The sequence below is a fragment of the Pongo pygmaeus genome, chromosome 13, assembly GCF_028885625.2.
Source record: "Pongo pygmaeus isolate AG05252 chromosome 13, NHGRI_mPonPyg2-v2.0_pri, whole genome shotgun sequence".
In the NCBI taxonomy this organism is placed as follows: Eukaryota; Metazoa; Chordata; class Mammalia; order Primates; family Hominidae; genus Pongo; species Pongo pygmaeus.
In genome coordinates, this window is record NC_072386.2 from 55,445,661 (window position 1) to 55,458,478 (window position 12,818).

General features: G+C 39.3%; 1 long non-coding RNA gene across 2 annotated transcripts in view; it reads left to right on the plus strand.

Annotated features, from left to right (window-relative positions):
• The first annotated feature begins 3,410 nt into the window (after positions 1 to 3,410).
• The window catches only part of LOC129043443 (uncharacterized), an 86,107-nt gene continuing 76,699 nt past the window's right edge, over positions 3,411 to 12,818 (plus strand). Inside the window, exons 1-2 of one of the 2 annotated variants that reach the window (XR_008504467.2) lie at positions 3,411 to 3,592; positions 6,543 to 6,673. This is a non-coding gene — a long non-coding RNA (uncharacterized LOC129043443). The remainder of the gene's footprint in view (positions 3,593 to 6,542; positions 6,674 to 12,818) is intronic. The other variant, XR_010123306.1, reaches the window with a different exon arrangement.

Here is a 12,818-nt window from a genome sequence, read left to right on the forward strand (position 1 = left end):
AATACAACGAGGCCCCTTACCGAAGTTAAAATTGGTGAGATGTTCCTTGGGCTGGTCTGAGGACCCAAGATTGTAGGTGGATCTCCTCAAGGAGAGAGGGGGAGGACAGGGGACTGGTCTCCCGAAAGAGTCCCCCTGTCCCTGGTCTTTGGCACCAAATGTTACATGAGTCTGTGTGAAGAGACCACCAAACAGGCTTTGTGTGAGCAATAAAGCTTTTTAATCACCTGGGTGCAGGCGGGCTGAGTCCGAAAAAGGAGTCAGCGAAGGGAGAATAGGGGTGGGGCAGTTTTATGGGATTTGGGTAGGTAGTGGGAAAGTACAGTTAAAGGTGGTTATCTCTTTCGGGCAGAAGTGGAGGTCACAAGGTGCAGGGTGGGGAGATCATGAGACTCATTGTCCAGGGAAGGAATGTCACAAGGTCGATTGATCAGTTAGGGGGGCAGGAACAAATCACAATGGAGAAATGTCATCAGTTAAGGCAGGAACTGGCTTTCTTTTGTGGTTCTTCAGTTACTTCAGGCCTTCTGGATGTATACCTGCAGGTCACAGGGGATATGATGGCTTAGCTTGGGCTCAGAGGCCTGACAGTCTTAACATACTATCTAGTAATCAAATATTTTTACTAATGTGAAAAATAAGTTATTGACTTGAAAACTTATATCCATACAAAAACCTGTATGTGAATGTTTATAGCAGTTTTATTCATAATTGCTAAAATTATGGATGGAAGCAACCAAGATGTCCTTCAATACATGAATGGACAAACTGCGGCATATCAACACAATGGAATATTATTCAGCAATAAAAGAAAATGAACTATCAAGCCACAAAAAGATATGGATGAATCTTAAGTACATACTGCTAAGTGAAAGAAGCTGGTATGATAAGGCTACACATTATATGACTCAAATTCAATGACATTCTGAAAATATGATTCAAATTAAATGACATTCTGAAAAAGGCAAAACTATAGAGATAATAGAAAGATTCGTGGTTTCCAGGGGCTTAGGGAAAGGGGGAGAGAGTTGAATAAGTGAAGCGCAGCGGATTATTTAGGACAGTGAAGCTATTCTATATAATACTGTAATCATGGTTATATAACTTTATGCATTTGTCAAAACCTATAGAACTTTATAACACGAAGAGTGAACTTTAATGTATGCGAATCTTTAACAAATCATTTAGGGGATTGGAGGTTTCCAGGATGAAATGCAAAATTATGACAAAATAAGCTAACTGTATTACAAATGTATTAAAACAGCCTCACTGAGGAGTGTGAAGGAAAAATGATGCTGACCTAAACAACTTTAGAAATGAATGGAGACTGTGAGACTAAAGGCTATAAAGGAGCCTATAACATAACATGCTACTCTACCTGAAAAAGTTGTTTCCTGTGGAAGTACAGGTTAGCAATTCTGATTCTGCTCTACATGCATACTGGAATTGAGCAGTTAAGTAAATGGATGGACAATGGTGAGAGCTAAGTTTCTCCCTGTTGGTGTGGGAGGTTACAGATAAGCAAAAGGAGGAGGCTGGAATAATCTACGAGGTAATGGATAACAGTTGGAGACATCATATCAACTCCTATTAGCTTAATATAGATATTGATGGTTACACATAGAAATATTTATAGATATGTGTATTTATATAGATATGGGTTAGTAAATGCACACATATTTCCTTGCTCTGTCAGCTGAGAGGGTGTAGAGTTAATGACACCCCAGTAGCAATGAGTATACCTAGCACCAAGATCTTGGTTTCTAATATTATTCTCTAACTAAATGAACCACAACTTGGATAACTGGCTGATTCTAGGATGACAGAAGAAAATACAGAAGGTGTGCATGGAGCATCTTGTATGCCAAAAAGTAAGGAAGTTCCAGGAAGAAACAACCCTCACACACATGCATACACACAAAACAAAGGGGATATGTCAAAGCGTCATAGAGCCAACTAGAAGAACTACCAGTAGCCAAAGCTGGAACATTTGAGCAACAAAATAAATACAATACTTTAGTATTGAATTGATACCCAAAACATGAAATAAATATATATACATTCATGCTGATGTGAGTACATTATTGAATAAATAAATAAATGAAGAATAGGCAAATTTCCTGTGCTAAATACTTCTAATTTATGTGGCTATTCTGCTTTCAAGGAAGTAGATCATAACTTCCCCATTCCTTAAGTGTGGGTTAAACATAGTCACTTTATTCCAAAAAGTACAATATGGAAAGGGGGAAAAAAGAGTAACTTTATACTACAGAAACCTGACATAGATTACTTTAGCCAGGTGATCAAGGTTAACATCAATGACATGTTGACAGTATGTGCCCTTGATCAGATGTGATGAGAATGGCACTTTACTTCTATGGTATTCTACCCAAAAACACATAATCCCAGTCTAATGATGAGAAAAACATCAGACAAACCCCAACTGAGGGACATTCTACAAAATATCTGACCAGTATTCCTCAAAAAAGTCAAGGTCATCAGAAACAAGGAGACTCTGAGAACTGTTACAGCCAAGAAGAACCTAAAATGTCATGATAACCAAATGTACTGGGGTATTCCAGATGGAATCTTGGAAAAGGAAAAAGGCTATTAGGGAAAATCTAAGGACACATTAATAAACTATAGACTTTAGTTAATGATAATGTATCAGTATTGGCTCATTAATTGCAGAAAATGTACCGTGCTCATATAAGGTGTTATTAGTAGGGGAAATTGGACGTGGCATATATGGAAACTTCATTATTACCTTTTCAATTTTTCTGTAAACTTAAAACTGTTCTAAAATAAAGCATTTATTTTTAAAAAAATTATAATGCCTGGGTATCACTCCTGAGATACTGATTTAATTGATCTGAGGTGTGGCCTGACCCTTGGGACTTTTAAACACCTCCCAGGTGGTTCTAATTTGTCTCTGGCAAACCACTACTCTTCCTTCCTTCTGCTCTTTTGTTTAATTATAGTAAATGCTCTGACCTTATCCCTTAATGATTTTGGTTGTTTGAATGTAGCAGTTCTTTAAATGTACAGCCAGTGATATGGAACTTAGTGATATTTCCCATTAAATAGAAAATCTTGTCCAAGAAGTTTAAAATGCCATAAAGAGTTTAGGTAAAGAGACAGTGAAGGGCAGATTATGCTAAATGTATTGTCGGTTTAAATCTGTGCGTGGTGGGAATGCCTTTTTCTCTCTGCCGTGCTATTCCATATGTACTTGGAGATGAGAGATCTCCTAAATTTTAGGTGCAAAGGGTTTAGCTTTAATTAGGCAGTAGATTTATTCTTCAGGGTTTGATTGTGACAAATGAGATAAAAGCATTACCTGCTGGCAAATGAAGCTTAAAGGTTCAGTAACCACAAACTGAACTGAGCCATCTATTTTTCTCCTGCAGGGAAGCTGGCAGCCTGGGCTCTTGGAGATTGTATCTGGTGCTGGAGAGGACTGGCTCCCACACTCAGTGAGGAAGGAATTTTACTGACCCAGCACCCAGATGAACTTTGGTGAGAAGAGGAGGTGAGGAAGTCAAGGAGCCTTGCTTTTTCACTTGCAATTATGGCACTTCCTTTGGAAATGGTAAGACTATATTTTTGGACTTACATTATTAGCTTAAAATCCTAACAGGCCAGGAAGATGGCTTCATGCACGTTAAGGCATGCAAAAGATTTATTTTTCCTATGATTTTTCTTCCTCAAATAGTCATAAGTAGGAATTCTTGCTTTTTGTTAACACCTGTAGGAATATTAAGAGAGACCAGAAAACATTTGTTCATTGGCTCTTACGCTATATTAGGCACTGAAGTAGATGTTTTAAAGGTTAAAAATATATAACAGTGGATTTTTATTCATTCATCCAAGCAATGTTTACTTGAATGCATATCATGCACCAGGCATCTGCTAGGGACTGTATATTTTAAAAAATAATAAAACAAAACAAAACAAACAAACATAAAAAAAAAAACTAAGCTAGATTGGGTCTCCTTTTTTAAGTTGTCTCCAGTCTAAAACCTTACTGTCTAGGTCAATGGTTCTCAATCCAGGGTGATTTTGCCCCCCAGAGGACATTTGACAGCGTCTGGAAAAATATTCAGTTACCACTACTAGGAGGGATGAAGGATGCTATGGAATCTAATGGGTAGAAGCCAGCAATGCTGCTGAACATCCAATAAAATACAATTCAGCCCCCAACAACAAAGAAATTATCAGACCCAAATGTCAGTAGTGTCGAGGTTGAGAAATCTGGCAAACCCACTGGGCTCTTCCTTAAACAGAGAGCACATTCTCCAGGTGTGAATTAAACAAAGCAAGCTTTAAAGCCACCTCCTGCCCTCCCTCTACTAGGTGGGTTTGGAATATTGAAGGGTCCTTCCCTAGCTGAGGGGAGAATAAATGTTATCCCCACTCCCCACCATCACTTAGGTGGGGTGTGGTGGTGGCACTGTTCAGCAGAAGGTCAGCAATTCTATCATCAGCCCAGACCAGAGACATGTCCTGTTAAATAAGTCTGCCCTAGAGAGAAGACGTGATACTTTTCCTCTTTATTGGGAGCAGCCAAGCTTCTATAGTCAAGGCCAGTTAAGCACAAATCCTTTCAAACAATATTACTAGAAGACAATGACACTCTTATAATTTAAACATAGTATTTGCACCTAAATTGAAACTACCATAAAAAAATTCTATTGTTTTACTTCTGTGTAAGTACTAACTGCAAAGTCTGAAAGAAGTAACTTTACAGTCATGCGGTTCAATGTAGCTACTAGCCATAAGCTGCTGTTTAGTTGACATTAAATAAAATGTAAAATTTATTCTTCAGTTGCACTAGTCACATTTTAAGTGATCACTAGCCATGTGACTACTGGCTACTGAATTGGACAGTATGGGTATAGGACATTTCTATCATTACAGGAAGTTCTATTGGACAACATTGTCTTCCAAGGCTCCATTTCAAAGGATTCTTATCAATATGTGCAGTTATTTCTTTAAAAAAAAAAAAGGCTTGTTTCTTAGCAGCTGAGACACTGGGGCAATGCTTCGCATTATCTCACTATCATTGTCTGTTAGAAAGGAACAGACATGTTCTGTGGGGGGACCACCTCTCTTCTGATATGGAATTTTTGTGAAGAGTTTATGTAATGGACATGGAATAACGTGTCAGATGATTGAAACTATGATTTTCCAGAAGATGTAACAACGTAAAATTCAAATAGGTAACTCCTGTAAGGCATTTCTGATCTAAGTCAAGTGTGTATTGTTAAATATTAATTCCATTAAAGTATGTCAGCAGGGAATTAAGATATGTGACCCAAATATATTTCTTTTTAGTAGCTGAGTGTAATAGAGAAGTAGTGCTCAGTGGATCTCAACTGAAGAAGAGGTGGGATGAAGGGAAGAGAGGAGGTTCAGAATATTTGGAAAAGATTCTCCATGTTATTTTAATATACCCAATCCAGATAAGTATAGTTTAGAGATATGGAAAGGATAATTGATTTACCTTTTACTGCTGTATGATTGGGGGGAGGGGGAAAGGCTGTGACTTTTAAAAGTCCCTCCCTTTAGAAATTTTGATTAAGTACAACTTTGAGTGGGGCCTAGGTATTCACTCCATTCTCTCTTGCTGTCTTTCCTTTCAATGACCTACCTATCTATCCCTCCCCACTTGGTTATTGTTCTAAATAACCAGGATGATCAACTGGCTTTAGAACAATGGCCTTAGGCAATTTTTCCCAGTATCAAGAGTCTCTAGCAAACTTTTGCAAGCTGTATATCACAGTCTATTCTTGGCTGCATTTTTTTGATCAGTGCCTAAAGTGATGATATGTGTGCTTACTGATCAAAGCAAGTGTCTCATGCACAAAGGATGCATTACCCAGAGAGGACACTCAACTGAAGAAATTCAGGAATCCATTTACTACTTTTGCTCAGGCTGAAAGGCACCCCACTTCCACAGAAAGGTTGGCTATGAGTGTGTGAGCAGGGCTAAAAATGTTCTCCTAAAGGACCTACTCAAGCCATTGGATAACTCTTCAGGTAGAGAACCCAGAGATTGGTAATAGAGCTTTGCCTATTTTGTTAATGTTAGAAAGCCATTACTAGCCATAGGGAAACCTATCAGTCCATCAGAATGACACCTTGCTCTGCTGATAGATACAAAACTTCAACACTCTTCCCCCTTACCCCTATTTAAGTCTCGAAATTTCACATCATATTTTCAAGATATGTTAGCACTGAATGGGTTTATATTTTTCACTTTCATTTTCTCAAGTTGATTTAGAATAGCTTTGCTACATCCTTTGTTTTCCTCATTCCTGGTTTTACATTTTCTTCTGGTAGAAATCTATTTTTCCCCTGTAATATGTAAAATGTTGATCACTTGGAGTTTTTAAAGAATAAGGTGGAACTCACATCATTGTGTAACCATCCAGAATGTGCATTCTTTTTGGTGGCATGATGTACAACATATGACATTAGGACAAAATATCCTAACACCCCCAGAAAATGTCCAACCTTAGCTTCCTCCTCTTTTTAAGGACATAAGAGCCTGGTGGTTGATGAAAGAGATGAAACTGTGAAGAGACTGGAGAAGCTAATCCATCAATAGTTAAGATTCCATTTCTAAAAGATCTTACTTTGAGTCTACCTATGCCTGGGATGTCAAGAGGTATGAATTGCCCTAATGTTCAGGGAGCCATTAAGGTTTGTCTTCTCAAGGTATCCAGCTAGAGGAGGATGTGGATCTTAAAACCATGTAGAATTTAGGCTTAACAGATGCACTAATACCTTGAAAAGAAGGCAGGAAAGAATGAAGAAAGAACCCTAGAGTGGCCTGCTGAAGACTGCATCATCCATGAGAAAATACTGAGTGTCTGTTATGGGCCAGGCCCTGTGTAGTACAATGTGTTGGTGTAACATGAGAAAAAAAATATATTTGGTCTTCATCCCAGTTTTTGGCACAGAGCTCCTAAAACCTTTGGAAATTCCTGAGTGATAGAGTGTCTTTTGCATGCTAATGAGGTGACTTAAGAGGGCCATACTTAGATAGCTTCAGGATAAGGGTTGGTCACCAGAGAAGCCAACTACCTGATTATAGGGTTAGAATTGTCAGCTCTGCACTGCCTTCGTCCCCACCTCCAGAGAGGGTAGAGGGGCTGGAGATTGAGTTCAATCAGCAGTGGGAAATGATTTAGTAAATACTGTCTATGTGGTAATGATGCTTTCATAAAAACTGAAGCAATAAGGCTAAGGGAGCCTCCTGTTTGGTGACTACATTGACATATTGGGAGGGTGTCTTACCCAGAGAGGGCAAGGAAGAGCTGTGTCCTCTCCCTGCCCCATACCTCACCCAATGCATCACTTCCATTTGGATGTTCCTGAATTGTATCCTTTATAATAAAAGTGTAATTGAAAGTAGATAGCTTTTCTGAGTCTGTCAGTCATTCTAGCAAACTATTGAACCTGGGGAGTGGTTGTGAAAACCCCCCAAATTTGTGGTAGACTGGGCAGAAGTACAGGTAGCCTGGAGACATCATGTACAGCTAGCATCTAAAGTGAGGGCTTCTTATGGAACCGAAGCCTTACTGTGTGGGGTCTAGGCTAACTCTGGATAGCTACTGTCTGAATCGAATTGAATTGTTGCCACCCAGCTGGCTTCAGAGTTAGGCAGGAAAACAGGGTCTAGAGGCAGGGGACATAAGGCCGATTCATACTTCAGCTATGACAGGAAATATCCTCTCCATAGGGTGTACACTGAGTAAATGACTTTGTAACTTTACTTCATCCTTTCCATTTACGTAGGGCGTACACCAAGTAACCAATGGAATCATCTAGAGGGTATTTAAACTCCTGAAAATTCTATAACGGGGCCTTTGAGCCCCTATGCTCAGGCCCATTCCCACACTGTCGAGTGTGCTTTCATTTTCAATAAATTCCTTCATTCCTTCCTTGTTTTGTGCGTTTTGACCAATTCTTTGTTCAAGATGCCCAGAACCTGGACACATTCCACTGGTAACAAGAGAATCAGAGAATTCATTGGTATTGGAATGACATAGCTGGGAATGAAGTGGTGAACAAGAGTAGACATCTTTCTACTCTCAAAATTTACAAATAGTATCCCAATGAGTTTGTTAGGGTTATTTAGCACTATGCTGTATACTGTCCAATCACCCCCTCCAAATCTACTCACTCTAGTCTTTAGAGGCTGACCCGCACGGAACACATTAATGGGCACTCTTTTTTCCGTCTGTAATTGGGTTTGAACAATGGGGTGTCCTGGGAGGAAACTGAAGTGAGGGAGGTAAGTAAAATCAGGGTATTGATTCACCTGGCTCACTCCTTGGGAGCCCACCTTGGGCTGTATCACATTTCTAGGCAGTCCTCTCAACATGACTTTCTTCTTCCCGATTCTGGCAACTCCTTCTTGTCTCCTTGTACATAAGGGTGGTGTAAGCACTTCAACTTCTAATCTTTGGTTTTTGCCTGCAAACCATTGTGGTTCTATTACATCCTGAATACACCCTTGTAAAAAGTTCCTTATTAAATAAACCTTCTTTGAATTATCTAATATGAGTGTCCGGTCTCACTGGGATCCTGACTGATACAAGCACTGTCCATTTAAATGGTGGATATATGTTTGCAAAGTATGTTGAGTTTTGTTTTAGTATACTTGATGCTAAGCCAGCTGTTCAGCTACTTAAGAAGGTGACCCTGGTTTGCAATGATAAAATTGTATTATAGAGTAGGATGCTTATCTCCCTATTTCCTTTGGCAGGAAAGTATATATTCAATGAGGTACAGAGAAGGGGAGCTAGAACATTAGTTCTGTTTTACAGCATTTAGAATTACAATTTCTGTTGCCAAAATGTTCCTCTTACCCATTATGATTCTGACATTAATACTATATTCCAGGCTTTGAAGAAGCATTAATAGTTTGGGATTTTACCAAGATGATACATGCGGATGAGAGGTTGATAAATGTTGCAAAAAGTCCTTGTTATTAACTGTTTTATTGCTGAGATGGAACAGGATAGTAACACTCAGAAGTTTAATAATTGTGCCTGAAACACATTTTCTTTCATGATAAACATTTGAGTGACAGAGAGTCCAGAAATGGGTTGTGAAGAGAGCACAAAGTGTGTGCTTTTATTGTTTGCTTGGCAGAGGTTCCGCCATGGAGAACCACATCATAAAATTTACATTTGTTATTGATCTTTTTGCCTGAGCCCCACCCTAGTACCTCCATTAGAATCTGTTAGAAGTAAGTTTTTCCAGATGATGAATTCCTTGTAAAAAGAGATGAACTGTGAGTTTGTAGCATTTCACAGGAGACTACGAGCCTCCTTTCCTCCTTATTTTGCTTATTAAAGTCATTACTGAATTATAAATTAGGGTGGCCAGATGGGATAATCAAAGCGGGTTTCAACCCATCTATAATCCATTGATCCGTAGATAAGACGGAAAGCTTTTCTCAGAAGATGGTACTTGTGTATATCTCAAGAGAATTGGAGAGAGGCTACCTGCATCATTGATCACTAACCTTTATAGATAAAAGCAATTTCAAAGGCCATCTACCCCCTAATGCTATAGATGAGGAGACTGAGACCCTGAGATATTAAAAGACTTACCCAGGAAAACAGCTGTATTAATTTGTCAGGGTAGCCATCACAAAGTATCACAAACTGGGTGGCTTAAACAACAGGACTTTACTGTCTCACAGTTCTGGGGATGGAGCATCCACAAGTCAAAGGGTTGGCAGGATTGGTTCCTTCTGAGGCTGTAAGGAAAGGATGTGTTCCAGAGCTCTCTCTTTGGCTTGTAGATGGCCATCCTCTCCCTGTGTCTCTTCACATTATCCTCCCTCTTTGCATGTTTGTATTCAAATTTCCTCTTCTTATAAGGACACCAGTCATACTGGATTAGGGCTTACTCTAATGACCTTATTTTAACTTGATTGCCCCTGTAAAGACTTTCTCTTCTAAAGATCACATTCTGAGGTACTGAGGGTTAGGACTTCAACATATGAATTTTTTGGTGGACACAGTCCAACCCCTAAGCACATCGACTGTCTGAAAACTGACTAGAATCTTGGTTCTCTGATGCTCTTGTTCATTTTTTTCCTATTACACTACTGTGCCTTTTAATATTCTTGTTCCCGTTGCCACAAAGACCATTCCCTCTTTTACAGAACTAAGAGACAGGGATGTGGTTAAAACCTGAACTTTTCTCAGACACTTCAAATGATTCCATTTAGGGGAATATAAGGCCAAAGTAAATTTAGAGAAGTTATGATCCTTATTAATATAACCTGAACATACTCCTCTTGGGGATAAAGATAAACAATGATTTTTTTTTATTATCACAAGTCTGTTAATGTTGAACTTTTAGAGTTAGACACAAAATTCTCTCAGACTTATTTTATGAACTGCAGTTTATATTATTAAATTGTGACAATAAATGAATTTGCTCAGTTATTCTCTTCTTTGACTTGACTCTCTCTACCCCTGAAAAATAGCCTACCAGGGAAAGGACATTTTCTTTCTGGATGTCCTACAGATGAAGCTTTGGCAGAACCACTGTCAATCCAGGCACTAAATTCTCCTGAAATCATGTCAGTTCAGGGATGCTTGAAGCATATAAAGTTTAGGAGGCAATGGAATCAGTGCCAGATATTTAGGGATATGTTTGCCTATAGGTAGGGAGGATATTTTCATGTTGTACCAAGTGGTCTTTTCAGGAAAGTGGATCTAGACAAGACAAATAAGTTTTTAATTCATGTCAGGTCACTGAAGCCAATGTGGCCTATCACCCTCACATCAACCAAAATTGCTTGGATTAAAGGTTGGAACAGAAGAAAACTAAAACTAATAGGGTATTAAACTCTCCAATAATGACTTCATTCGTCCCATTCTCACATGGCCTAAAATGCTTATTTTCAAGGAGGGGAACCTAATGCTGAGAGAAATAACATGATTAGTCCAAGAACACAGTATACTCCCCCCATACAGCGATGTGCTTCTGCCCAGTATAGCAGCTGTAATGCAGGACTCGGGTGCCGTGTGCTAAGTGGCAGTTCTAACTATCTAGCAATATTTACTAGGGAACACCTAAGTTTCGGCCTTACCTACTAAACCAAGTCACAGAATATGTCTCTTGGTACTTAGAGGTAGGGGGTTTTAGGATGTACCCCCGTACTCCTCCCCACCAGCAGTGTCTCCCAAAGCTCATCTCTTAGATCATCAGCCTTTCATATATGTCAAGAAAAAAGCTTTCATTAAGTGATTAAACAAATTTGGAAAATGCCACATACTGCATCCCTTTCTTAGATATTCATCACGCGTGTTAGAATATTGACACCTTTGCAATGTCTGGCAATTAAAAAGCCATTTAACTTTCTTTAACCAGGTGTTTCCAAAAGTTATCTGACAGAACCATTTATTCATATAAAACCGATAAGTTGCAAGCAACACATTTTGAGAAACCCTGTCTAAAATTTGCATAAGTCAGGGAAAGATATACATTAACAAATAATTTATATCAGGTTCAGAGATGACAGAGCAAGAAATATATGGAGATATCCTTATAGAACAGGTGAGTGATAATCCTTATAATCGGCCCCAAAATATTCCTTGTGGCTATTAGCAGGAAGGGAATCCTAAGCTGGGCTGGGCAGGCTTTTCACATTACAGTCTTTCCTCATTGTGGGGGTGTGGATGACTGTGTGAGGGGGTGTGGATGACTGTGTGAATGTATTTGTTTTTGACCTAGATATTCAGGTGGTTTAGAAAAGAAATAGAGCACTGGGCTAATGATCAGAAGGTATGGTGTGTTTTTAGCCTTTATCATGGACTAGTGATGTGACATCTCAGCAGTCCCAGTACTCCACTAGTTAGTGTGGATGCTGTTATACAACCTCCATCCCTCTGTGCAACACAGGCCTTTAGTGTCCAAAGGCCTCTTTGTTCACTTGGGACCTCAGCAAATGCTGTCTGAAGGTGAAAGGGAAAAGGAGGATGTTGTTGGGCTGATGACATAATGTCTACAATGTTCCAGTCACCTCAGGAGGAGCAGAGGGTTTGGTGCAAATGGCCCTGCTGTTCCTGAGGGAGGTGTGAATGACTGTCTGACACCCTATATAAACCCTGCAGCACAGCCTGACTGGGCCACACAGAATGTTTGTAGTTAGACACTCCTATAACAAAGACCCTTTGGTTTTAGACAACAGAAACCACCTTGAACTTGCTTCAGGAAAAGAAGACACTTTTAGGGTAGTAAAATACTTAAGCATCTGATAAAGTTTAAAGAATTTAAACAACCACATCTCAAAGTTCAGAAACACAATGGTGCAGGGGATCTGCCTTTTTCTCTGTGTCTGTGTCTCAGCTGTAATTCTTGGCAAAGAGAATTGTATAGGCCCAATTATTGGTCACATCCCCACTCTAGTTCATTTAGCTATAGCAGAGATAACGGCCATGTCTCTCTCATTTTTCCTGTTAGAATCCCTATTTGTTCAGAAGAGTGTGACAATAGCTTGATCTCAGGGAAGATACATTCCCACTCCAGTCCCAGAGGATGAATTGTGATAGTCTAAACCAGTCATAGTAATTCCATTTTTCTTTGTCAGTAATTGGTTGAGAGTGGCATTGTGACCCAATTCTAATGTAGGAGTTATAAATAGAAGTTAGTTGGATATGATTCTGGGAAAGCTTTTGTCTTTCCTATAAAAAGGAACAACAGATTTACCAAGCATGGCTCTGTCTCCTTTTGCTTTTCTCCTTCTCTGGAATGCAGGCATGATGCCTGGTGATTCCGCA